This window comes from Hemiscyllium ocellatum, chromosome 2, assembly GCF_020745735.1.
Source record: "Hemiscyllium ocellatum isolate sHemOce1 chromosome 2, sHemOce1.pat.X.cur, whole genome shotgun sequence".
NCBI lineage: Eukaryota > Metazoa > Chordata > Chondrichthyes > Orectolobiformes > Hemiscylliidae > Hemiscyllium > Hemiscyllium ocellatum.
Window position 1 is genome coordinate 6,127,326 of NC_083402.1, and position 26,831 is coordinate 6,154,156.

The 26,831-nt window shown below is 41.7% G+C and overlaps 1 protein-coding gene across 4 annotated transcripts in view; it reads right to left on the reverse strand.

The window, feature by feature from the left end:
• Positions 1-26,831, reverse strand: part of lifra (LIF receptor subunit alpha a) — a 183,980-nt gene that overhangs the window by 129,009 nt on the left and 28,140 nt on the right. Inside the window, exon 1 of one of the 4 annotated variants that reach the window (XM_060834307.1) lies at positions 1,182-1,204. The exons of the other annotated variants lie outside the window; for them this stretch is intronic. The gene's annotated coding sequence lies outside the window, so the exon portion shown is untranslated. Of the gene's footprint in view, positions 1-1,181; positions 1,205-26,831 lie in introns of those variants that run through there. 4 annotated transcript variants of the gene reach the window in all.

Consider the following 26,831-nt stretch of genomic DNA (forward strand, 5'->3'; position numbering starts at 1 on the left):
CGGTTTCCCTGGGCTGGTAATGTCATTTCCCATGCTGGTGATGATATTTCCCCTGTTGGCAATGACATTTACTGTTCTTTGTCAGAGGATGGTAGAGGAGGTCCAAATCGATCTGTTTGTTGATAGAGTTTCAGTTGGAATGCCATGCTTCTCAGAATTCTCGTGAATGTCTGTTTGGCTTGTCCTAGGATGCATGTGTTGTCCCAATCGTGATTAACAGAAAAAGGATACTAAGAAAATGTACTCAGAAAACCTCAAAGTAACCGAGGGTCTGTTTGCTCAGTGGTTAGATGACTGATTTGCAAAGCAAAATGTGTTCAATTCCAGAACAGTTCATCCTTCTTAATCTCTCCCACCTCCTGAGGAGTAGTGACCCTCAGGTTTAAACCACCACCAGTCACCCTATCTCTTGACTTCTCTCTAATGAGACACTGGTAACACTTGTGGTCTAGTACGGACTCTGGCAACTTTACTCAGAATTTTGAAGTGATTAAAAGCCAACAAGTCCCTTGCACTAAATGGCCTGCATCTTCAGTCTCAAATGAAGTGACTGCAGAAATGGCGAACGCATAGATTATGATCTTCCAAAATTCCCTATATTCTGGAACAGTACAGAAATTATAACGTATAACACAGAAAACAGGAGCAGGAGTAGGCCATTCAGCCCTTTGAGGCTGTTCCACCATTCATTATGATTATGACTGATCATCCTACCCAGTACATTGTTCCCATTTTCTTTTGATTGCTTTAACCCCAAGAACTATATCTCACTTCCCATTGAAAACATCAATGTTTTGATCTCAACCATGGCAGAGAATTCCACAGGCTGTCAAGAGGAAGAAACTTTTCCTTATCAATCCTAAGAGTATCCTTAGACAGTGTCCCTGGTCCTGGACGACTCAGTTCTCTGGATCATCCTTGCATTAACACAATGTAAAGCAAGGATTCAAATCAGGAACAATTCGGCTAGTTAGTCTATCATCTGTTTCTGGGAAAAAGCATCAAGCATCAAGCATCTCCAGACTTGCCATTAGGCAAAAGTAGAAAGTAGGCAAAAATATTGAAAGAAGCGCACCGCCACACCAATGTATCACCCATCCATTCCTGTGACCACCATCTGCCCCAAGTAGAACAGAGCCTGCGGTAGCAGCATTTAACTGTACAGCCACTTAGAGACTCACCATTAGAGTGGAAGGGAGTCATCCTCGTCTGCAAAGGACTGTCAATGGTGATGTTGACTGGGAAAATACCAGAATCTGTTATTCAGGAGAGAGAAGAGTTGCAGTCTCAACTAATTATGGTTGCAGTTGTGACTTGAATGTTTGGACCAACTATATTACAGCCAAATTTACTGATTTTACAAAGAGAGGTAGGGAAGCAAGTTTGAAGAGAATACAACAGTCTATCAGAGACTTAAGTTAAAGGAGTGGGCAAAAGTTTAGCAGAGGAATACAATATGGAAAAATGAGAGGTTTGGCACTTTGGTAGGAAAAGCAGAATAATATTTAAATGGAGCCACACTTAAGAACATGCAAAGCCAAGGGATTTGGGTGTTCTTGTCCAAATCATAAGTCAGGTACATTGGGTCCATGTGCCCAGAACATTGGCCTGGGGTTCTGGTTTGCTAGCCCCATAATATTACCACTGCGCCACAGCCTCCTCTCAAAGCAGTTCAAGGCAGCAGGTCATCAGCACCTTCTCAAAGGCAATCAGAGATGGACAATAAATGCTGGCCTAGCTATTCACTCCACTTTGATGAATTAATTAAAAATAATTAGGACAAAGCAAACCCTTGATTGGTGCCCAATCACCACCTTCAACATTCAGTCGCTCCACCACTGACACACACATGCTAATGTAGACCATCTAGAAGATGCACTGTATTAACATATCAAGGCTCCTTCAAGAGCATTTTCCAAATCTGGGATTTCTACAACTACCTGGAAAGACAAAGACAGCAACTGCACGAGAACTTCCTTCCAACTCACACACTACCCTGACTTGAAATTGGATTGTCTTTCCTTCACGGTCATTTGGTTAAAATCTTTCAATTCTCTCCCAAACAAGACTGTGGGTGTACCTCCAACTTAAAGACTGCATCAGATCAACAAAGCAACTCACTAGCACTTTCTCCAGAGCAATTAGATAGAAGCAATAAATGCTGATCTAGCCTGTCAAGCCCTCAGCTTATAAACAAATCAAAAAACACTCATTTGTGACCTCAGCCACATAATGTTTAACCAATTACTGGTGAATATGCATTCCTGAGAAAAAGCTGTCAAAGTCTTAACCAACAGTGCAATAAACTGATCACCACAAATCAATAAATTCAATCCTTGGCCATGTCTAAGCTTAGAAATACTGCACCTATGGTTGAGTTTAAGCACAATGTATAAAGGTAATTTGGTCCCTCAGCAATGTTGCCATAAACAACATTCCTCCCCTGTTCCTGGTCTTCAGACTGCAAATGTGGCTCTCCATCTTCTGCTGTTCCAGCTGCAAACTAACATTCCATGACAAAGACTTGATCCAAATTACCTAGAAAATATAGCTAGTATTTATCAGTACTAAATAAAGTGATTAACTTACTTCACATGGTGGGCGGCACGGTGGCACAGTGGTTAGCACTGCTGCCTCACAGCGCCTGAGACCCGGGTTCAATTCCCGACTCAGGCGACTGACTGTGTGGAGTTTGTACGTTCTCCCCGTGTCTGCGTGGGTTTCCTCCCACAGTCCAAAGATGTGCGGGTTAGGTGAATTGGCCATGCTAAATTGCCCATAGTGTTAGGTAAGGGGTAAATGTAGGGGTATGGGTGGGTTGCACTTCGGTGGGTCAGTGTGGACTTGTTGAGCCAAAGGGACTGTTTCCACACTGTAAGTAATCTAATCTAATCTAATCAAACATATTATAAGAAACTCTGCATCATAATTCTTATCTTTTCCATTTATGCTTTTATGATCATATTATATGCACACCCTCCTCCTTTTCCCAAAAACAGAGACAGGGAAAAACAACAACAAAAACACATTCAATGGTGATCCACCAAAAAAACAGCTTTAACAGTTAGATGAGCCACGTACCTGAAAGGAAATTAGACCTTTTCATAGCTGCGTCATCCAAATCGGAGATATTAATACTGGAAATCATAGCTTGATTATTATTTAGAGCCAGAGATGTACAGCACAGAAACAGACCCTTTGGACCAATTCGACCATGCCGACCAGTTATCCCAACCCAATCTAGTCCCACCTGCCAGAAAGTATCCCATATCCCTCCAAACCACTTCTATTGATATACCCTTCAGATGCCTTTTAAATGTTGTAATTGCACTCCATCATGTCCTTTGGCAGCTCATTCCATACACGTTACACCCTCTGCATGAAAAAGTTGCTCCTTAGGTCTCTTTTATATCTTTCCCCTCTCACCTTAAACCTAAACCCTCTAGTGCTGGACTCCCCACTATTCGGGAAATTGTCTATTTATCCTATTCATGAGTTTATAAACCTCTATAAAGGTCACCCTAAAACAGCCCTAGCCAATTCAACCTCTCCCTGTAGCTCAAATCCTCCAACCCTGGCAACATCCTTGTAAATCTTTTCTGAACCCTTTCAAGTTTCACAACATCTTTCCGATAGGAAGGAGACCAGACATACACGCAATATTCGAATAGTGGCCTAATAATGTCCTGTACAGCGGCAACATTACCTCCCAACTCTTGCACTCGATACTCTGACCAATAAAGGAAAGCACACCAAATGCCTTCTTCACTATCCTATATACCTGCGACTCCACGTTCAAGGAGCTATGAACCTGCCCTCCAAGGCCTCATTGTTCAGCAACACTCCCTCGGATCTTACCATTAAGTGCATCAATTCTGCCCTGATTTGCCTTTCCAAAATGCAGCACTTTATTTATCTGAATTAAACTCCATCTGCCACTTCTCAGCCCATTGGCCTCTCTCATTAAGATCCCTCATGTAATGAGGTAACCTTCTTCGGTGTCCACTACACCTCCAAGTTTGGTGTCATCTGCAAACTTACTAACTATACCTCTTATGCTGACATCCAAATCATTTACATAAATGAATAGAACTGGACCCAGTACCGATCCATGTGGCACTCCACTGGTCACAGGCCTCCAGTCTGAAAAACAACCCTCCACCACCACCCTCTCTCTTCCACTTTTGATCTAGTTCTGTATCCAAATGGCTAGTTGTCCCTGTATTCCCTGAGATCTAACCTTGCAAACCAGTCTCCCATGGGGAAACTTGTCAAATGCCTTACTGAAGTCCATACAGATCACGTCCACCGTTCTGCCCTCATCAATCCTTTGTTACTTCTTCATAAAACCCAATCAAGTTTGTGAGACATGATTTCCCACACATAAAGCCATGTTGGCTATTAGATTACTTACAGTGTGGAAACAGGCCCTTCGGCCCAACAAGTCCACACCGACCCGCCGAAGCGCAATCCGCCCATACCCCTACATATACCCCTTACCTAACACTAGGGGCAATTTAGCATGGCCAATTCACCTGACTCGCACATCTTTGGACTGTGGGAGGAAACCGGAGCATCCGGAGGAAACCCACGCAGACACGGGGAGAACGTGCAAACTCCACACAGTCAGTCGCCTGAGGCGGGAATTGAACCCAGGTCCCTGGCGCTGAGAGGCAGCAGTGCTAATCACTGTGCCACCGTGCTATCTCTAATCAGTCCTTGTGTTTCCAAAAACATGTGCATCCTGTTCCTCAGGATTCTGTCCAACAACTTGCCCTCCAACAACTTTCTTGCATTTGTAACAATTTGAAGTTAGTGATGCATTATGACAAGAAAAATAAGCGCACGCAGTATACATTAAGCAGTAACATTTTAAAAGTGGTGGAAGAATAGAGAGACTTGGTGTTGGTGGGAGCGATCATGGAAGAAGTTGATGAAGCTGCAAGAGGAGCCGATAACCCATGACTTGATAGAACTACAGAGCTCCAAAACAGAGAAGTTATGCAAAACCTTTATAAATCACTCATTAATCAGCTTAGGTACCATACTTCAGAAAGGATGTCCAGGACTTGGGGGAGATCTTTCAGAATAGAATCATAGATAAAGAGAATTCAGTTATGTGGAGAGACCAAGAAACTGACATGAATCTCCACAGTGTGAAAGGTTAAAAGGAGATTTTGAGAAATTGCTCAGATTTGAAGGTTTTGAGCAGCTCGTGATAAACATTTTCTCTGATAGATGGCTTAGTAACCAGAAGCCACAGATTTAAAGATAATGGCAATAAAGCAGAAGGCAGATGAGGAATTTTTGAAAAACTCATCAAGTCGTTAAGATATGGAATGCATCGGCTGAGAGGGTGATAGAAGTTGATTCGATAATGAATTTCAGAAGGGAACTGGATATATACTTAAAAGGAAGAAATCAGAAATAGTAATCCAATTAGCCCAACTAAAATGTGAAAAACATGCAGCTCGAGTTCCTGTTCAGGATTACAAGCGAGTCATTCTTCCTGGAAAGTGCCTGTCTGCAGACACTGCATTTGGCTCGGATACCCTCTGTCATCAAACTTGTTTCAGCTCATGCAAGAACAATCACTTGCACAAATTCTTAGTCGACCTCTCAATTCAGTGTAACCAAGATTCCAACGAGAAATAAGGAAATCTGAAACTGGCAGAAAATGAACCTAAATTTACATCATTCCCTATTCATACAAACTGCTAAACCTTGCGCATCAAAAGCTTATGTATTTCCCTTCTTCTTGCATGGGGTGGGGGCCAATGTTACCTCGAGGCTATACAATGCATTTAGAGGTTATACACATGCCAAACAGTGTGCCAACTCAATAGTTATCACTTCTGGAAACTGCTGCCAACTAAGGACTCAGTTAGCTGAGTTGGCAGAATAGTCAGTTCGCAGAGCAGAGTGTTGGCAGCAATAAAATAGCATAAAATACTCTCCAACTCAATCTCTCCCCTCATTTGAAATATGGTGATCCACAGGTCAAATCTCTATCAGTCATTGCTGTCCAATGGCAGAGCAGTCAATTGTCCTCTTGGATAATGGTGACATCACTTATGTAATAGTAGAGGATCGAGAAATACATTATGTAATCCAGTAGGGTCAACATGTCTTCATTCATTCTTGGCTTGGATAAGAAAAGTTAAAGTTTGCAGATGACACAAGAATAGATGGGAAGGCAAGTGGTGAGGATGTCACAAAGGGGCATACAAACATGGAAATTTAGAATGGTTAAGCAAGTGGGAAAAAAACTCATCAGATAGAAGATTCTTTGATGATTTGACAGACCAGATGCAGATATATGGTTTTCTCTTATAGGAAAGTTTAGCACCAGACAGTCTCAAAACAAGGGGTCGCACATATGATAAAAATGGAGGAGTAGACTTGCCAAGTTTAAGGGCATTTAAATTTAGTGGGCACGGTGGCTAGCACTGCTGCCTCACAAGCGCCAGAGAACTGGGTTCAATTCCCGACTCGGGCGACTGACTGTGTGGAGTTTGCACATTCTCCCCGTGTCTGCGTGGGTTTCCTCAGGGTGCTCCGGTTTCCTCCCACAGTCACAAAGATGTGCAGGTTAGGTGAATTGACCTTGCTAAATTGCCCGTAATGTTAGGTAAAGGGGTAAATGTAAGGGTATGGGTGGGTTGCACTGCGGCAGGTCGGTGTAGACTTGTTGGGCCGAAGGGCCTGTTTCCACACTGTAAGTAATCTAATCTAATCTAAATGGCAATGAGTAAACATATGGATAAAAATGGACTAGTGTAGAATAGATAGGCTTCAGATTGGTTCCACAGGTCGCCGCAACATCTAGGGCCGAAGGGCCTGTACTGCACTGTAATGTTCTATGTTGTGTGTTCTATAACAACCTTACAGTCTTAACTCCAGTAACTCACCAACATTGCTTAGACAGGTCTTCCATCCAAACTCTATGAGAAAGTGAGGACTGCAAATGCTGGAGATCGGAGTTGAGTGTGTGGTGCTGGAAAAGCACAGCCAGTCAGAGGGGCAGTAGAATCGACGTTTTCCACATGAGCTCTTCATCAGCAATGAGGCTATAGACTCCAAATTCTAGACCTCTATCAGCAAGAAGGACAAATGCACCAAATGTATGGGTTTGCTACCACCTCCAAGTCACACACGAGCCTGATTTTGAAATACATCACCGTTCCTTTTGTATCACTGGGTCAAATTCCCCAAACTTCCTCCCGCACAGCTGCATGGATATCCCCACACTGTAGAGTAATTCGATAAAAAGTGAGATTTTAGTCATGATATTCAAGTGAAGTAGTGGAGTCTCCAGGGGTGTTTACAACCAAGGGCCATTGGGGCTACTCTCAGGAATGCTGAGGCTAAAGGGAGAAGACTTGCTTGTTGAGCAGAAAAAATGTATTGTTGCTTCTCCAATGCTGGAAAGAACATTGACTGGAAAACAATCATTCTTACTTACCTTAAGCAACTGAATCTCTTGAGATCTGGGAAACCTGTATGACCATGATTAAATCTGGAAGACGGATAATAAATGAAGCATATAATCTCAGTGTCATAACAACATGACCAATGCACTTCCTGCAAACCAGGTGACTAACCACCTCCTCCAGAAACACCTTTGTTAAAAGTAGAAGCAGAATCAAAGCAGGTTGGGTTCAGGTTTGTGAATACTAACATTTTCACAGCACAATTGACCTAAACCCATTCCTTTGAAGTTAAAATTGACCTTTTAACATGGGTAATAACCAATATGTTTTTTGGCAACCACATCATGTACTTCTCCCCAAAATGCTTCAGATTATGAGTAATCCTTAAATCACGACATTTCCATCAAGCAACTGATTCTTTAGGTTCTGGAAAACTGCGTAAGAGAAGACATTGTCTTCCATGTGACAATCTATTAAAATAATTATTTATGGCAGCATCTCAAACTCTTCATATTGTCAAAGGTGTCCCCTTACTACCCCCCATTCATTGGTCTGACTGTCAACACAACTTCACACTCACCTGACAATAACCTGACTCCCTTCTAAGAACCAATCTACTGTCTTTCAAAACATCAATGACTTCACCTGCACCACTTTCAAGGTGAGTGTTTCAATGGAAAAAAGGAAAAGAGGAAAAAACAACTTCTTCTCAACCATGTCAAGTTTTGAGTCACAATCACGCAATATAATTAAAAAGGTAGCTTTATTTATCCAGTGGACAGTTGAGCCATGAACAAAATTTAGCCCTCAGGTCTATGCCAAGTTTGTTGCTCTCAGTCAGTGTGGCGATAGATGTACTGACTGATGTTGCAACATGAAAACATCTGTCACTATTGCTGCTTCTGACCACTATTGGCTACATTTCAATGTGGTTGCCAGGCAAGGACAGGAACTGGTTCACATGTCATTTATGTGGGAGTCGGCTTGCTGCTTTCATTCATTGTGGTCAAGTAGCTTGCTGACATACAGCCAGGGTTCACACATGAATGATGAGCGGACAGACATTACTAAGACAATGGTTTCATTTGGCAGGAGGAGGAATATTCATCTCATCACAGTTATACTAGTAGTAGTTCTTCTCTAACAGTTTTCTATTCCAATCCTATGCCTGTCTTATGTCTGAACTTGTTATTCCCTGGTTTGTCAGAAACTTATTTTCTGTTTTATAGCCATTGGTGATCATGTTTCATGTTCTCAAGACTGGATGTGGAAGTCTTCATATTATCTCTTTGTTTCTTCAGTGATAACAGACTTATGATCTCCCCTTAAACAGAAAAAAAGAAAATAACCCTTCTATTGTTCACCTGCAGAAATCTTTCTGCTTCTCTATAAACTCTTAATCGAGTCTTCCCTGTTCTCTTTCTGAACCTCAAAAATCCTTCCTACGATATGGTGGCCATAAAAGACCTTAATACTCCTTTCTGACTCAACTCATTGTCCACTTATACAAATTCAACATCACTGTCTAATTTTAAAATTTAATAGCTCTACTTTTAATAGGCTAAGAACTGATAGCTTATCTATCAATAACATACAATGTCAAGATCTCAGTGCATCGCAAAGCATGTTACAAGATACACTGTTGCAATCTATGAAACACGGCAACCAATATATGCACAAAAACTTGTGTTTAGTGATGTTGCATCAGAAAGTGAACACAGGGCAGTACATCACTCACAATACTGAGCAAGACTGATATTTTTTGTACCCAGAAAGGGGATTTTTTTAGGCTAAGAAAGACGTGACAGCTAGAATGACTTAATTTGGCAGAAAATGAAACTTAGCTTTCCCGATACCAGTTTCAGATCCGGAGATGAATTCAACTGTATCTTTGCAGCAGCTTGTCCCATGGCAGGTCCCTACTTGTCGTATATTTGCACACCATTATTTTTAAACTCTTTGCAATTTCTGTAGGAGATCATATATTTTTTATTTGTTTCTGACACTGCTTTAAAAAGAAGATAAAGTACATGAAATTGTTTTCAGCTTTGCAAAAACAAATGATGCTAACTGGACTGACTGATCTGCAGACTGTACAGATATTATGCCAACATCAAAGAAATGGATGGTGGCACCAACTATCTAGTTGTGATTTTGCCCTAGTGATCGAAACGTCGAATTCTCTATTCCTGAGATGCTGCCTGGCCTGCTGTGCTTTGACCAGCAACACATTTTCAGCTGTGATCTCCAGCATCTGCAGACCTCATTTTTTACTAGTGACACTGAACTGTGTTTCTCTAAATTCTTTTCAATGCAATCGTAATATGCACATGGGAGTTTTACATGTTTAAAAGTTGAAGTTAAACAGTGTGTGACAAGTCTCTTCATTGTTACTGAAGAAAGCTGGTGTGGTTTATTTTTATCTTGGCTATCAGTAAGTCAGAGACCATTTGGGATTTTGGCAATTTCATGAACAATCAATACCTGTGATGACTCTGACAATAGTAGGACTGGATTTCCAGTGCACTACGTCTCAGTCAGTAATGACTGAATGTTCTACCTTCATGGTAAAGTCAGCAGCACACCAGAGTCTTGTACCACCCAGTTCACTACTGTTCTGAAAGCAACATGCACCTTACCAGGCTGTTACCTCGTAAAATAAATCAGATATGCAGATGCTGGAAATCTGCAACAAAAACAAATTACTGCAACAACTCTATCGGAACATTTTTCACTTAAAAAACAAACTTTGGCATCTTGCAATTAATTGGCAAGATTAGAGACAAAAACAGAAATTACTGGAAAAACTCAGCAGCATCTGTGAAGAGAAAGCAGAGTTAATATTGAGTCCAATGACCCTTCAGGGTGAATTTTCAAGATTCATTGTTAACGCTGCTTCTTCAACACAGCTGCTGCCAGAACTGTTGAATTTCTCCTGCAATTTCAATTTTTGTCTCCCATCTTGCTGTTTAATTTGAAGGTGCCAAAGTCAACATTAACCTAAATGTATTGTCACACACGCTCCACGTAACAATGTACCAGTGTCAAGAGAATCACAGTACATATTTATCAATATTTATCACTTAAAAACAAAAAACAAACTAATTAGAGCTAGTGTCTAAGTATTGAAATGACAAAGAAACACTGCTCAACTGAATATGTCTATGTGCCAATGGATGCAGACAATCAAGAATACTTCAGTATTTCCAGTACAGTTGAAAACACTAAAGGAAACAAATTGGAGTGTGTTTCATTTTCTCCAGCAAACAATGCTCAATATAATTAAAACCGAAATACTGTGGATGCAACAGGAATTGACGGAAAAACTTAACAGGTCTGACAACATCCATGAGGAGAAATCAAAGTTAGCATTTTGGGTCTGGTGACCATTCCTCAGAACAAAGTTTTCTCCTCACAGATACTACCAGACCTACTGAGATTTTCGAGCAATGCCTGTTTTTGATGTTCAACAGTTACTTGATATTTTTGGGCTTGAACCCAACTGTGTCAAAGTGGCACAACATGGAATTTCAGGACAACTCCATTCAATATTTCACATCAAACACGAACAAAGGAGGCAAGTTTCGGTGTGGATGCTTCGTGTGAGAGAGCTTATCTTTTCAAAACAATTGTATGATTACATTTTACAAAGGAGAATGGATTAAGAGTGCTCAATGTGGACACATTGTTTTCATGAAATGTTTCACTTTCATTTATAAATCTCAATCATCAAATCTGTACACTGCCACATCTGTTCCGGTCTCCCACGCAACCAACAACTTTGTTAGCCATAGCACTTCTCCATTAGCTTGAATGCAAAATAGCAGCCTTCCTATCTCATCTGTGCTGAAAAAGTCTCTATAATAGCCAATTTCTTCTTTCCTCTATAAACAATTTCAACAAACTACCCGTTCCTTACCTTCTTGCTCTGAACCATAAAGTGAACAAAGTAGTACAGGACAGGAACAGGTCCTTCGAACCTCCAAGCCCATACAATCATCATGCCCTAACTAAACTAAAAGAAACTTGTCTAATTGTGCATTCCAGCCACCTATCACGCTCTGTGAAAAAAACTTCCCTCACACATCTCCCTTAAACGTTTCCCCCTCACCTTGAACCGGTGTCCCTTTCTAATTGAAATTTCAACTCTGGGAAAAAGCCTCAGACTATCCACCTTACCGCTGCCTCTCAATTTTGCAGACGTCTATCAGGTCTCCTCTCAGTTCTTGTGGTTCTGTTCGCCGAGCTGGGAGTTTTTGTTGCAAACGTTTCGTCCCCTTTCCAGGTGACATCCTCAATGCTTGGGAGCCTCCTGTGAAGCGCTTCTGTGATCTTTCCTCCGGCATTTATAGTGGCTTGTCTCTGCCGCTTCCGGTTGTCATTTGCTGTTCGCTGCAGTGGCCGGTATATTGGGTCCAGGTTGATGTGTTTGTTGATAGAATCTGTGGATGAGTGCCACGCCTCTAGGAATTCCCTGGCTGTTCTCTGTTTGGCTTGCCCTATAATAGTAGTGTTGTCCCAGTCGAATTCATGTTGTTTGTCATCTGCGTGTGTGGCTACTAAGGAGAGCGGGTCGTGGCGTTTCGTGGCTAGTTGGTGTTCATGGATGCGGGTTGTTAGCTGTCTTCCTGTTTGTCCTATGTAGTGTTCTGTGCAGTCCTTGTATGGCATTTTGTACACTACATTGGTTTTGCTCATGCTGAGTATCGGGTCCTTTGTCCTGGTGAGTTGTTGTCTGAGCGTGGGTGTTGGTTTGTGTGCTGTTATGAGTCCTAGTGGTCGCAGCAGTCTGGCTGTCAGTTCGGAAATGCTCCTGATGAATGGTAGTGTGGCCAGTCCTTTGGGTTGCGGCATGTCCTCGTTCCGTTGTCTTTCCCTTAGGCATCTGTTGATGAAATTGCGCAGGTATCCGTTTTTGTTGAATACCTTGTATAGGTGGTCTTCTTCCTCTTTTTGCAGTTCTGGTGTGCTGCAGTGTGTTATGGCCCTTTTGAAGTGTCCTGATGCAACTTCGTTTGTGTGTGTTGGGGTGGTTGCTTTCATAGTTCAGGACTTGGTCTGTGTGTGTGGCTTTCCTGTATACCTTTGTGCTGAATTCTCCGTTTGTTGTTCTCTGTACCATCACGTCTAGGAATGGGAGCTGGTTGTCCTTTTCTTCCTCTCCAGTGAATCGGATTCCTGTGAGCGTGGCGTTGATGATCCGGTGTGTTTTTAATGATTACAAAGGTGTCGTCCATATATCTGACCCAGAGTTTGGGTTGTATTTGCAGTAAGACTATTATTTGTTCTAACCTTTGTCTTACTGCTTCTGCTCCAAGTCCAGAGATCGGTGAGCCCTTGGGTGTTCCGTTGATTTGTTCGTATATCTGGTTGTTGAATGTGAGGCGTGTTGTGAGGCACAGGTCCAGTAATTTAAGTATGCCGTCTTTGTTAATAGGTTCAACGTCCTGTTGTCTGTTCCTCTCAGCTGCCATCTTCCCAGTGAAAACAATCCTAGTCTTTTTAACCATGCCTCATTGCCAATGCCCTCGAGACCAAGCAGCATCCCGGTGATCCTTTCTGCACTCCCTCCAAAGTTTTCACATCCTTCTTGTAGTGTGCAACCAAAACTGCACACAATACTCCAAATGTGACGTATATCACTGCGACATAGTTTGCCAACTCTTGTACTTCATGTCCTGGCCAATGAAGGCAAGCATGCATTACACCTTCTCAATCACCTTGGTCAGCTGTGTGGCCACGTTTATGGAACTGTAGACCTGCACGCCCACTTACATCCATATGACAATGTTCTCAGGGTTCTGCCATTTACAATGTAACTTCTACCTAAATTTGATCCTCCAAAATGCATCACCTCACATTTGTCTGGATTAAACTCCATCTGCCATTTCTATGCCCCAATCACCAATCTATCTATACCCTGTTGTGTCCTTTCACAATCGTCAGCAATATCAGTAACTCCACCAATCTTCATGTCATCTGCAAACTTAATCAGATGACCCACATTTTCCTCCAGATCATTTATATGTACTCCAAACAACAGAGGACGTAAGACTGATCCCTGCGGAACTCCACTAGGTACTGGTCTCCATTCTGAAAAATAAGCTTCCACAATACCCTCTGTATTCTATGACCAGGCCAGTTTTGTATCCATCTTGCCTGGCTACCCCGTATCCCATGTGATTTTAATTTTTATACAAATATATGTGGGACTTTATCCAATGCCTTACTGAAGTCCATTTAAACTCCACCCATAGCCCTTCCCTCATCAGTTATCCTTCAAAGAATTATCTCTTCAAAAAATTCCATCAGGTTGGCGATATCGGACCTTCCCTGAACAAAACCATGTTGCTTATCACTAACTAGCCCATTTTCTTCTCAATGAGCATAAACCTTGTCCCTCGCTATCTTCTCCAAGAGCTTCCCCACCACAGATGTCAGGCTCACCAGCTTATAATGTCCAGGATTATCCCAACTTCCTTTCTTAAACAAGGAAACAACAATAGCTTATCTCCAACCCTCTGGAACCTTGCCTATGGTGAAAGAGGATTTGAAGATATCTGCTAATGCCCCAACTATTTCTTCCCTTGCCTCTCACAGTAACCTGGGATTGATCCATCCGGCCTTGCGGACTTGTCCGCCTTCACATACTCATCCCTGACCTCAACATCCTTGGCAAATACTGATACCAAATATTGATTAAGGATCTCTCCCACTTCCTGTGGCTCCACGCAAAATTGATGTTCAAACATTTCTTTGCAATTTAGATTAGATTAGATTCCCTACAGTGTGGAAACAGGCTCTTCAGTCCAACAAGTCCACACCAACCCTCCGAATTGTAACCCACCCCCCTCTGACTAATGCTCCTAACAACTATGGACAATTTAGCATGGCCAATTCACCGGACCTGCACATCTTTGGGAGGAAACCGGAGCACGCGGAGGAAACCCACGCAGACACGGGGAGAATATGCAAACTCCATACAGATAGTCACCCGAGGCTGGAATCGAACCTGGGACCCTGGCGCTGTGATGCAGCAGTACTACCCACTGAGCTACAGTGCCACCCCAATTTAGAACAGCTTAATCTCGTTCCTTATGATTTCAATTGCAGTAACTTTCAAATTCTGGTTACTAACTAAAGTCAGGGCTATTGGTGTAATGCTCTTTGCATCAAGCAAGAATTCAATAGGGTTCCTACAAAAAAAACTATTTTCTGTTCTTGTGCAATTCCGAACAAGTTAGCGTAATCTTAACGCTGGAGTTAGGCGGTTTGGGAATGATAGTTGGGAGTTTTCTTTGTCCACACAAAGCCAAGAAGAAATTGGGAACTCTCTCCACCACACAAAAAAAAACTGGAGACTTCAAAACCAAACTTATGCATCTCTGTTTGGTAAGGAGCATGGAGCAGAAAAACGTAAATGAAGTTTACGTAGAGACCATTTACAATGTAATCAAATTGCAGAACAGCCACTTCCTGTGCCTATGCTCCTAAGCCATTCGCTTTTTTTTCCCCGAGATGGATAAATGTTTGTTAAACAAAGATATTAAAGGATATGTGCCAAAGACAAATATATGGAACTGGGTCACAGATCAGTCATAGTTTTATTCCAAGCCAGTAAAGGCTGGAGGGGCTGACTGGCCTATTCCCATGTTCATTTAACAGAGATATTACATTAGCAGCCCTCAAACCTTCCAACATAGTGTCATGTATGGGGATGCTTGAAAAGTTGCTTTCAAACCTTTTGAGTTCACCTGTTAAGCTCTGATGCAATTCATGTTAGCTTATGTATCGACCACCAAAATCAGCTATTTTGTTTGGGATTACTTATTTATTACTGTGCCATACTCCATCTTCCCCTGCGTCTTTACATTTTGACAATCAGACACTATGGAAGATAACCACCCAGTGTTTCTCCAATTCCTTTACCTTTGGAGATACACTTCTATTTTCATTATGCATCAGGTATGTCCACCTGTTTCCTCAACCAAGAATTACCGACTCATGTTGTTGGCATGGTCCCAGCTGTCTCTGACCCACTTCCTGCACTTCTGCCTTCACTCCTTCTCTCCTACAACAATAGAGTTTGTCTTGTTCTCACTTGCCACCGCACAGACCAGGACATCCAAAGGATCATAAGCTGCCATTTCTGTCACCAGGTGTATATTCTCCTCTCTTCTCTGATCATTCCACAAGACCCATTTCCTCTAGGACACTTGGGTTCACTCTTGCTCCAGTCCCAAACTCACCTTCTCATGCAATACCAGAAGATGCAACATTTGCCTGGTTACTTTTACCCTCATTATCCAAGGTCCTTTCCAGGTAAAGCAGTGATGTACTTGCCCTCCACTCAATCTAGTTGAGCACATATGCTGCTCACACTGTGGTCTTCGTTTTACTGGGTTGAAAAAACGCAGACTGGGTACTGTTCATCAGGAGTGCGCGCGCCTATGGGAGGGGAATGGGGCTGGGGAAGGTAGCTGGGAAAGCAATAGGTAGATGAAGGTCAGGGGTGATGATGGTATGTCAGAGTGGAGGGTGGTGTGGATAGATGGGAAGGAAGATGGACAGATAGGGCATTTCAAGAGGACGGTTGTGGGGGGGGGGAAATAGATGAGGAAACTGGTGAAATCCCCAATCATTCCATGTGAGGCATTCTTGCTCCAAGCATCAGTTGGTGAGAATTTGATAGTGGAGGCAGCCCAGGACTTGTGTTCCTTGATGGAGGGAAGGGGGGGGGGGGGGGAAGAAAGAGAGTTGAAGGTGGGGTTAGTTAGTGCATGTGTCCCAGAGATGTTCTCTGAAACATTTCGCAAGTTGGGGTCCTGTGTCCCTTATGTAGAGGAGACCACACAGAGAGCAATGGACACAGCAGATGGTGTGTGGAGGTGCAAAAAATCTTTGTCAGATGTGTAAGGATCGTTTGGGACCTTGGATGGAGGGGAAGGGGAAAAGTATGGACAGGTTGGACTTTGCACCTCGGGGAGGGGGGGGGGGGGTGTGGGAGACGGTGCTAGGGAGTGGAGGATGGTTGATTGGTTGGGGGCAGGGACCTAACAAGGAAGTTGTGGAGGGAATGGCCTCTGCAGAAAACAGATAGGGGTGGGGTGGGAAATATATCAATGGTGGTGAGATCTCTTTGTAGGTGACGGAAATGGCGGAGGATGATGCGTTGCATTCAGAGGTTCTTGAGGTGGAAGGTGAGGACTGGGGGGAATTCTGTCTTTGTTGCGATTGGAGGGATGAGGTTCAAACACAGATGCAGCATGTGGAGGAGATACGATCGAGGACATTGGTGACCATATGGGAGGGGCAACTGCCTTTTACGGGTTGGGGGGAGCAAGATGAGGTCTTGTCCAGGTAGCTGTGGGAGTCCTCCACTGCCAAATTCTAGCAATCCGACACCCGATGGAAGACTGCCTCAGCTTGCATCTTGGGACCCTCCAACTGCACAGCATCAATGTCTATTACATCAGTTTCCTCATCTCCCCTCCCCCAGACTTATCCCAGATCCAATCCTCCAACTCGACAGTGACCTCTTGAACTATCCTACCTGTTCATCTTTCTATCTGCTCCACCCTCCACTCCAACCCATCAGTATTACCCCCGACCTTCATCTACCCAGCACATTCCCAGTTATTTTTGGACAGCTTATATCTTTATTCATCACCTAGATTCTTCAAAGTCCAGATATAAATTTTAAATCAATTTCACTCCTACTTTGTGCACATCGCAGTGATCTTGGCAACTTGATATTATCCATCTAGGGATATTTTCCAATGTAGCAACATTGTTTTAACAGCTATTCCAAATGGTCAGGCCCACAAAATACCAACAGGGCAAAGCAACAAACTGGACTGATCATAGAACAATCAGTGTGAGGCTTTAGAACAGATTTGGGTATCCATGTCCTCTATCATCATTACATTCTAGACAAAAATTAACTTTTGTTACATCAACAGAACCACCCTTCTTTCGAACCTACTCTATCCCTTCTGATTAGCCTATCCAGAAATATTTATGTTCACTGACACCTTGGATGCCCAGCATCAGTCACAGTTCCATCAGTCATAGACAGGATTGGTTGTTCATTTATGGAAGCTCCAAATGAGTGTGTAACTGGACTGCATGGCCCCAACTGCAAAATTCCTTCCCTTCCCAGCAATTCCACCCCTGCTACACAACCACCATTTCATGCTCAACCATACTGTTGGCATTATATCTGAGCTTCAGCTGAGGTTCCAACACAAGCACAAATACCAGCTATCCCCTCCATAACCAGTGGTGGCTCATGACCCCAAACTCTAAGCTGTGCAAGTGTTACTCTCAGCCTCACCAACTCCAAAAGTCATTCGGCTGGCCTCCAATTTTTCGTGCTCATGAAACTGGAAATCATTCACAACTGTTATCTGCATTAAAACCCACACTAAGGTTCACTGATCAGTCACTCTTGTATTCAGTGACCGATATTAAATTGCAGGTGTACAAAGTTCTGAACCAAATTCCCGTAATAACTCAACCTTCTAAAACACTTCCTCCAAATGGATCTTCTGACACATTCCCAAATTGCCTGGCCTCACAATTTATAGGCATGACTTCATTTGCCTCAGCTGCAAGCTTGGAATTTGTAGCTTAAACTGCCAGTTCATGCTTTCAACATTGGGCGGCACACAGTGATACAGTGGTTAGCACTGCTGCCACACAGCGCCAGAGACCAGGGTTCAATTCCCGCCTCAGACAACTGTCTGTGTGGAATTTATACATTCTTCCAGTGTCTGCGTGAGCACCCTCCAGGTGCTCCTGTTTCCTCCCACAGTTAGGTGAATTGGCCATGCTAAATTGCCCGTAGAGTTAGGTGAAGGGGTAAATGTATGGGAATGGGTCTGGGTAGGTTGTGCTTCAGCGGGTCGGTGTGGACTTGAAGGGCCTGTTTCCACACTAAGTAATCTAATCTAATCACTGCCTTAAAATCAATCCCAAAAGTTACTGAGAATTTTTGGAACTATTTTTATTGTTCTTTCATGACAAGCTGGTGTCACTGGTGAAACCAACATTTAATACCCATCCCTAATTGCCCAGAGGGCAGTTAAGAATCAACCATATTGCTGTGGGTCTGTAGTCACATGTAAGCCAGATCAGATAAGGAAGGCAGATTTCCTTCCCTAAGAAACATCAGTGAACCAGATGGGGTTTTTTTTAACGACAATGAACAGTGGTTGCATGGTCACCATGAGGCTAACTTTGATTTAATTCCAGTTTTTTTTTAAAAAATGGAAATCAAATTTTACCTTTCTGAAGAACGGTTACTGGACCTGAAACGTTAACTCTGACTCTCCACACATGCTGCCAGATTTGCTGAGATTTTCTACCAATTTCTGTTTGTTTCAAATTTCACCACCTGCCACGGAACAGAATATTAGCCTGTGATTCTGGATTATTATTCCAAAGGCTCGGTGGTAATTATGACTGGCAGGATATGGACGTTATTGTCATTTCATGATTCCAGCTTCAGCTTAATCTTCAGTAATTTCTGTTGACAAATGCTATGACAGGATGTTGGTCAAGGACATAATCAGGCTTAGCTCTAATGGTTTCCAGTCTGTCAATTCTGTCTCAACTAACATGCTGAGGTGGAGATTGGCTGACAGGAAAAGTAAACTGTTTACACAAGGAAGAGTAACATTTTTCTGATTCTTAAAAACATTTTTTAAAATTACAGAGTTTTCTCACGTGCACAATTGTGTTCAATGGTCGAGTACCAGAGCACACAAATGAAGCTTTTTCATTGAAGTATCAGTGCAGATTCTGTAGGTGTAATTGCAATTTTTTCCAACATCACTCCACACAGAAAACTTTTCATTGTAAATAAAAAAATGCATTTACTCCAAGTTGCAAAACATTTCCTGTGGCATTAATGTATCAAAGTGGAAAACTTCAAATTGAATCAACATTGAAGCACAGAAACTAACTGAAATAGCATTCCACAAATTCAAAACACATGGTACCACAACAGACCCTTTTGATTTACCAAAACGTTCAAGAAGATATTTGTGTACACACACTGGCTATGGTAAACATGCAGCTGAGGCATACAATTCTCATGATCAGTTCTCTGCCTGAAGACAAGATTCAATCAACAAAGTTGCAATCTACACCATGATTAGGGCAAGTACACAGATCTGAAATCATGTCTCATTAACTTGACTGAGTTATGTAAAGTTGTAACAAAGAGGATTGACAAAGGCAGAGTGGTGCGCATGATCTATATGGACTTCCGTAAAGCATTCAACAAAGTTCCTCATGGTTAGCAAGGTTAGATCACATGGAATACAGGAAGAACTAGCTATCTGAATATAGAACTGACCCAAAGATATAAGTCAGAGCTGGATGGCTGCTTTTCAGACTGAAGGCCAGTGAGCAGGGGTGTGCCAAAAGGATCAGTGCTGGGTCCACCGTTTTTCATTACTTATATGCGTGACTTGGATGTGAACATAAGAAGTATGGTTACCAAGTTTGCAGATGACACCAAAATTGGAGGTGTAGTGAATGGCTAAGGAAGTGACCTCAGATAGGTCGAGGAGTGGCAGATGGAGTTTAATTTAGATAAATATAAGGTACTGCATTTTGGAAAGGCAAATCAGAACAGGACGTATACACGTAATGGCAAGGTCCTCAGAGAATAGGTTCATAGCTCCTTGAAAGTGGAGTCATAAGTAAATTGGATAATATAATGAATATCTGATCAGCTTGGACAAGTTGGACTGAAGAGTCTATTTCCATGCTGTACAACTCTATGACTCTATGAAATAAATCTTGAATTGAACCCTAAGTTGCGATCTGTATCCTGATTAGAGCAATAACACAGATCTGAAATCCACCGTAAATTAACCTACGCTGATGGAACGAATCTAAGCAATCAATCACCCTCCCACAGCAAAATGAGATGCTGTGGAAACACGTGCTTAAATATGCATCACGTATTCCAGGGATACGGATTGTGAACAAGAAGCTCGGATTTTCCAACACATATCTGACCAGGAATCTCTCCTGACCTTAGCGCCTATCACTGGTATGTTGGAAGGATTTACAAACTGATGTTCAACCTGGTTGGACACACTATAAACATCAAGTCCTGGAATAGGAATTGAACTTGAGTTTCTGACTCAAGACAGGATGTCACATCCTGCACTGCAAAATCACCATATATAAATTAGAAGACCTCAAGGCAAACTTTGCATCTATGGTGAACAGTTTTGCAGTTTAGAGTGTTGCAACTGACTTTCAGACTGAGGAATCAACTCAGGTTCTCAATCCAGATCATTATCCACTAGCCCTACTTGATAATGTTTTTGTGTAAATTACAGTCCAACAACAAATCTGCACTTTTGAGAGAGAAGAGAAAATGATCACATAAAGGGGAACATTGTGCCCTTTGTAAAGTTGTTCCTTTTAATTGTCTGTTAGTAATTTTATGGGTAATGGCAATTTTTGCTGCATGAGTAACCCAAAGGCCTGGACTGGTACTGTCAAGGCACGAGTTAAAATTCCATTCCAGCAGTTGGGGGCGGTTCATTCCGAGTAGCTCTGTGACACCGGACTGTACTCTTTTGGCTGCTCCCTGGGACACATACTGAGGCAAATAACGACTGTGCCTCGAAGACCAAAAACTCAGTGAAAGAAACTCTTTGGTCAGCCCAAAACCTGTTAGCCATCCAGTGTAAAGAGTTGCCTTCAACCAAATGTTGCAGACTGGCACATTCCAGAGTTCAGGACTATGTGCTTGGGGACGCATTAAAACTTGGGGCACCTGCTGCCAAGGCACAATGGGGAAGACAACCATCTGAGGTCTTTCTGCTAAAGTGTAGCAGTCCATTCATACCCCCTCGTTGCCTCAAAATAAATATCTTCTTACAAGTAAAAATGTCCTTGTTATTTCCAATTCCACGGTGACTCTGTGGAATATAAAATTCCAATGAATTGTTTAACATGGAACATAGAACATTACAGCGAAGTACAGGTCCTTCAGCCCTCGATGTTGTGCCACCTGTGAAACCAATCTGAAGACCACCTAACCTACACTGTTCCATTCTCATCCATAAGCCTATGCTATGTTTGTGTTTCTTTTTCCTCATTGAAAAGATTGTACAGACAATTTTTGTACATTTGAACATTGTATGAGAACTTTTTTTTGTAAACAAGGTACATTTTTGCAATAACAAATTTACTTAAATTGACTAATACATCTGGAATGAAAACATAATCCCAGTAGTGATCATGAACCTAGTGAAATGTTGTGTAAAACCCATCTGGAACCACAAAGTCTTTCAAAGGATGAAATCAGTCATCATTGCCCAGCTTGTCTTGCATGCCCCACACAGCAGTATGACTGACTCTTAACTGGCGCCTCAAAAAAAACCTAACAAACTTCATTAATTATTTTAAATTGCAGAAAAGTCAAATCTCTCAATCCAAATGCAACAGTTAGCATTAGAAGTATCAAATACAGCAAAAGCATAGCTTGTCAAGTTGACCATGCAAATTCCTCCTCACGTAGGCACATGTGCCAAAATTAGAAAAGCTGTTCACAGACAAATCAAGTGACAGTTTTATATACTCTACCTATTGAAACACACTTTTTAGTTAATATCCCAGATTCTTCTGACATCTTCCGTAAGTAAATCTCACCCTTCTAATCATAACAGCATGTAGTCTGAAAGGAACATTCTTGGGAATCCTCAATATGGAATCCAACATGATGAAGCCTTAAAGCCTCAGGTCAAACATGGTCAAAGGTTACTACCTACCTTCATTATCTGATTTCAAGATCCATGATGCTGACCACACAAGAAGCACAAAATGCATAGAAAGAATTATTAGTTGGGTGCAAGGGACTTCAATATCCACCTGTAAGGTCGATCTTCACTGTTATTACTGACCAAGTTGGCCAAGTCTGGAAGCACATATCTAACCAACAAGAGAAGCAATAAAACTAAGGTCCCACACTCACCAGTCCACATGTTACTAACACACCTGCCCATCACAGGCAAGACCACTGCACATGCACTCTGTGAATATAAAGTCTTTATTCCAACATGGTATTTAAAACCCATCTAAACAGTACCTTCTAACCCAAACCCTCCACGCTGTGTTCAATAAGAAAAATTCAGAACAGATGTTGGAGCTTAAAACTGGTATCGACTAAATCATTAGTTGTAGCAAAAGTAATTGCTTTCAACCAAAACGTCTAATATCATGGCCTAGTATATTTTGATTATTTTATGGGACGTGAGCCACATCACCTCTAATTTCTCAGCAGCTGCCCAGACCTCAAAGGTCCGGTCAGGGCAGCACCTGGAGAAAGCAATAATGAATGTGTCAGCACACGGTTTGTGGTTGCAGAGGCCCTCAAGGTTACTGGGCTGCACAGCTTAGACACAGCCTTCGACATGAGAATGCCTGGAAGGGTCAGCATTTGTTCAGTCCTTGGTGGTGAACTGCTTTATTAAACCACTGCAACCTTTGGTTTATGCATACCCACAGTGTTATTAGCAAGAATTATCCAGGATTTCGATCTAAAGAACACATGAGGTATGGAATACAGAGGTATATCACAAAAAACAGAAACTACTGGAGAAATAATGGCCTTTGCAGAATATGTATGGGCAGCATGGGACAAATAAAAAACGGAAATCCATGACAATTAACCTTTTCGGAAGATTAAGACATGATACAAAGAACAAGCTCTTCATTTGCCAAAAAATGTCTCTGCCATCTTAATGCATGTTTCATAAACATGATTTGGCTGTAATGAGATTTGTAAATTGTGGGCCTTTTGTTTTTATAAAGCAAACTCCAGTTTCTGTTAGGTGATTCCATCCTCTGTATTAACACCCAGCTGTGATTTGCTCTGTTGGCGCATTTATTGCAACAACTGTCGCCAGTTTTTTTTTGCTTCTATCTGTAATTAACGCAGGGGAAGCCAATTTAGGACTAATTTGCTGGAATGATTTCTGGGTTCATGCACAGAGTTGGGTGGGGGGGGGCCCCAAGGAGCAAGAAGAGAGAGAGCACTAGAGAACGATAGAAGATGCAAATACAGCCATGTCCAGCTCGTCTAGGAGGATAAGCAGAGCCTTTTGTTAAGCTGAGTCGCTAGCTATCTGAAGCTTCAAAACATGGCAACTTTACGTGTGTGTGCGTGAGCGCGTGTGCGTATGGGGGGGGGGGGGGGGAGGAGGGAAAGAGGTGAAAAGGTGAAAGTAAGGACAAGCTACTAGTGACCCTCATCTCTCCCTACCCCACCCATTCCCACATTATGCCAGACCCAACTTCACTAGTCTCCATGGGGCGGGGGGGGGGGGGGGGGGGGGTGGAATCTGAGAATCTGTGCCCCTCATTATCTCTGAAACCTGACACCCATCAAAACCCTAAGCCACTCAGACAATCTCAGGCCCTTTAGCCACCCCTCGAAAGAAAGGAGATTTTCTTTGCACCAAAAACAACTTTGGCAAGTTTCACAAAGTTTAATGGTAGTGAGCCCGGTTCTGGATAAACTTCACTCAACAAGGAGCCAGGTATACAACAATATATTGGGAAGTTTCACTTGTAACAACTTGGCATTTCTGTAACTGACCATAAATTGACAAGTTCACTAAATTAGAATCATTAATCCTGTTTTTCCCATATGCGCACAGGAAAGCAACTATTGCGTTTTAGGAGAACCACCTATGTATGCTATGAGCATGTTATTTTGGTTTGCTTCTGTAAAGCAAACAAGGACCAGATAGCAAGAATCCAGAAACGCAATGACTGCTCATCAGCAGAAGAGCTATGTTTACACGGAAACAAGTTGGTTCCAGTCAACTTCCACTTGTTTTCACAATCATAACAAGGGTCAACAGATACTCAGATTTTAAACTTTGTCTCTCCCTGTTTGTGATATGACAAGAAACATGGTTATACTTAATTGCATTCACAATGATAGATATCACTTGAAGCTGGTTCAAGTGAGAGATTCTATTTGTGAAACACAAACATCACTGACATTAACCTAACAGCAATTTGCAAACAGAAAATCATCAATTTCACAAAGGAACTGTTACCTTGCTGACTTCTGCTTTTTCCCATAAATCCTAATATTTAATTTGAATTTAAATAATGATCATGCACAGTCAGATATTCATCAAGGCATAACTTTTATTTAAATGGAAGAAAATGAAAAATCTGATTATTGTTCTGTGGAGAAAATGCCTCAAGGACTTAGCTTTCCTCCAATATGATCCTGTTTTATTTCATAAGAACAGATTATTTGTCGGTCTCATTCAAGCAATTGTTCATCAGATTCAATATTGCAATATTGTGTCAATGCATCCTGTCGTACACTATTACAGATATACACGTATTTTGTGCATTCAATTTTTTTCAATTATTTATCAATATGAACTACAACTTATAAAATGTTCCCACAAAGCCATTTTATATTAAGCAAATGGTTTGGTCCAGACTGGAAAATTATTCTCTCTATAAACCTGAGATCATAAGCAAATTTTCAATTAAACAATGCATCATCTTTCACCTGGTGGATTATTTAAGACCTTAACAATAATGTTACGGGGTAGACCATTTAGGACAGAGATGAGGAGAAACTTCTTCACCCAGAGAGTGGTGGCTGTGTGGAATGCTCTGCCTCAGAGGGCAGTGGAGGCCCAGTCTCTGGATTCATTTAAGAAAGAGTTGGATAGACCTCTCAAAGATAGTGGAATCAAGGATTATGGAGATTAGACAGGAAGCGGATAATGATTAGGAATGATCAGCCATAATCATATTGAATGGCGGTGCAGGCTCGAAAGGCTGAATGGCCTACTCCTGCACCTATTGTCTATTGTTAGGACTTATTCCCACTTAATGGCCCTGCAAGTGCCAAAATTAAGACATGCTAAAATTTGGATAGAGTAACAGTTGCCACCACTAAATCAAATTTAAGAATATTGATTGAATTAGTTACAATTTATTGATTTTCTACACTTATGCCTTGAATCAAGCACTGACTAAATATTCTCCAGGAGTTTCAATTAACAGAAATAACTGTGTCTTGATGAAGTATGAAAGTTCTGACAAAACAAGTCCTGGCTTACAATAGTATATGTAAACTAAGCAAGTATAAACGTGAAGTAGACTCAAAATGAACAGAAGCAAGCCCATGTGCTTATGCACATTTCCTTCTATTAAATAAAAATGCACCACCTCTCCCTCAGGCCAGTATACAAAGAGTAATCTCATTTACTGGTAGAAATAGGATTTCCTGTAGACAGGCAACGTTAATCATATTCTTCCCCATTCATCTGCCCACACAGCTTAGGGTAATAAAAACCTAACAAGTAGAAGAGAGGGGGAAGACAAAAAAAAACTACCAATAGATTTCAATGTGGAAGTTGTTACACGTGTAACCTTAGCCAGGTGTTTATAATTAAAATTTCAAATATATGAAAACAAGTATGATTTTGTGTGAAGCCTTTCATAAATGTCTTCATTACTGATTCTATAGCCCAATTATTATAGAATTCCCAGACTAGTACATTTTATAAATTATTTATCAGTAACAACGATAGAGAGAAAAGTGATGATACATAGTGCTGCCACTATACAACAGTGAATATTCAAAGTTAGGGAGCCATTCCAGTACGCTGCTCTGTCCTAGAAAGCCTTCTTGAGTGTTCTTGGAGCTTTACCTTCCCAGCCAAGTGAACAGTACTACATCATACTCCTGACTTGCGACTTGTAGATAGTAGACAGGGTCAGGAGAGTCATGAGGAAAATTCACTACATCATTCCCAACTTTTTGCAGTTAGAGTATTTACACAGCTCATCCAATTCCATTTTGGTCAATTGATAAGTCTCAGGATTTTGATAATGGGGAATTCAACCACAGTAATGCTGTTCAGATGGTTAATTTGCTTTAACCATAGATGTTGACATTTGGATAACACCAAACAGAATTACCAACAAGCTTATTACAAAAACAATGTCAACAAGAATTGAAATTTCTACCCTATAATAACTCGTGGAATTCTTTTTCAATGGAGAAGAACAGTGACAGCATTGCAAAGTTGAAATCACTCACGTAGTTTTCTTTGCATGGTTGCAAGATAGGTTGACAAATGCATTTAATTGGCCAGAGCTGGTTAATTGAGAGAACATGGCGATAGTAAAATTTCTGAAAGCCATTATTATTGCTGAAACCGCCAATGTGAATAGATCACAAACAGAGCTGGACCAACTATAATCAATGCTGTGACTTCAAAAACAGGTCAGAGATAAATGGAAATTGCTGGAAAAGCTCAGCACAGAACATTACAGTGCAGTGACAGGCCCTTCGGTCCTCGATGTTGCACCAATCTG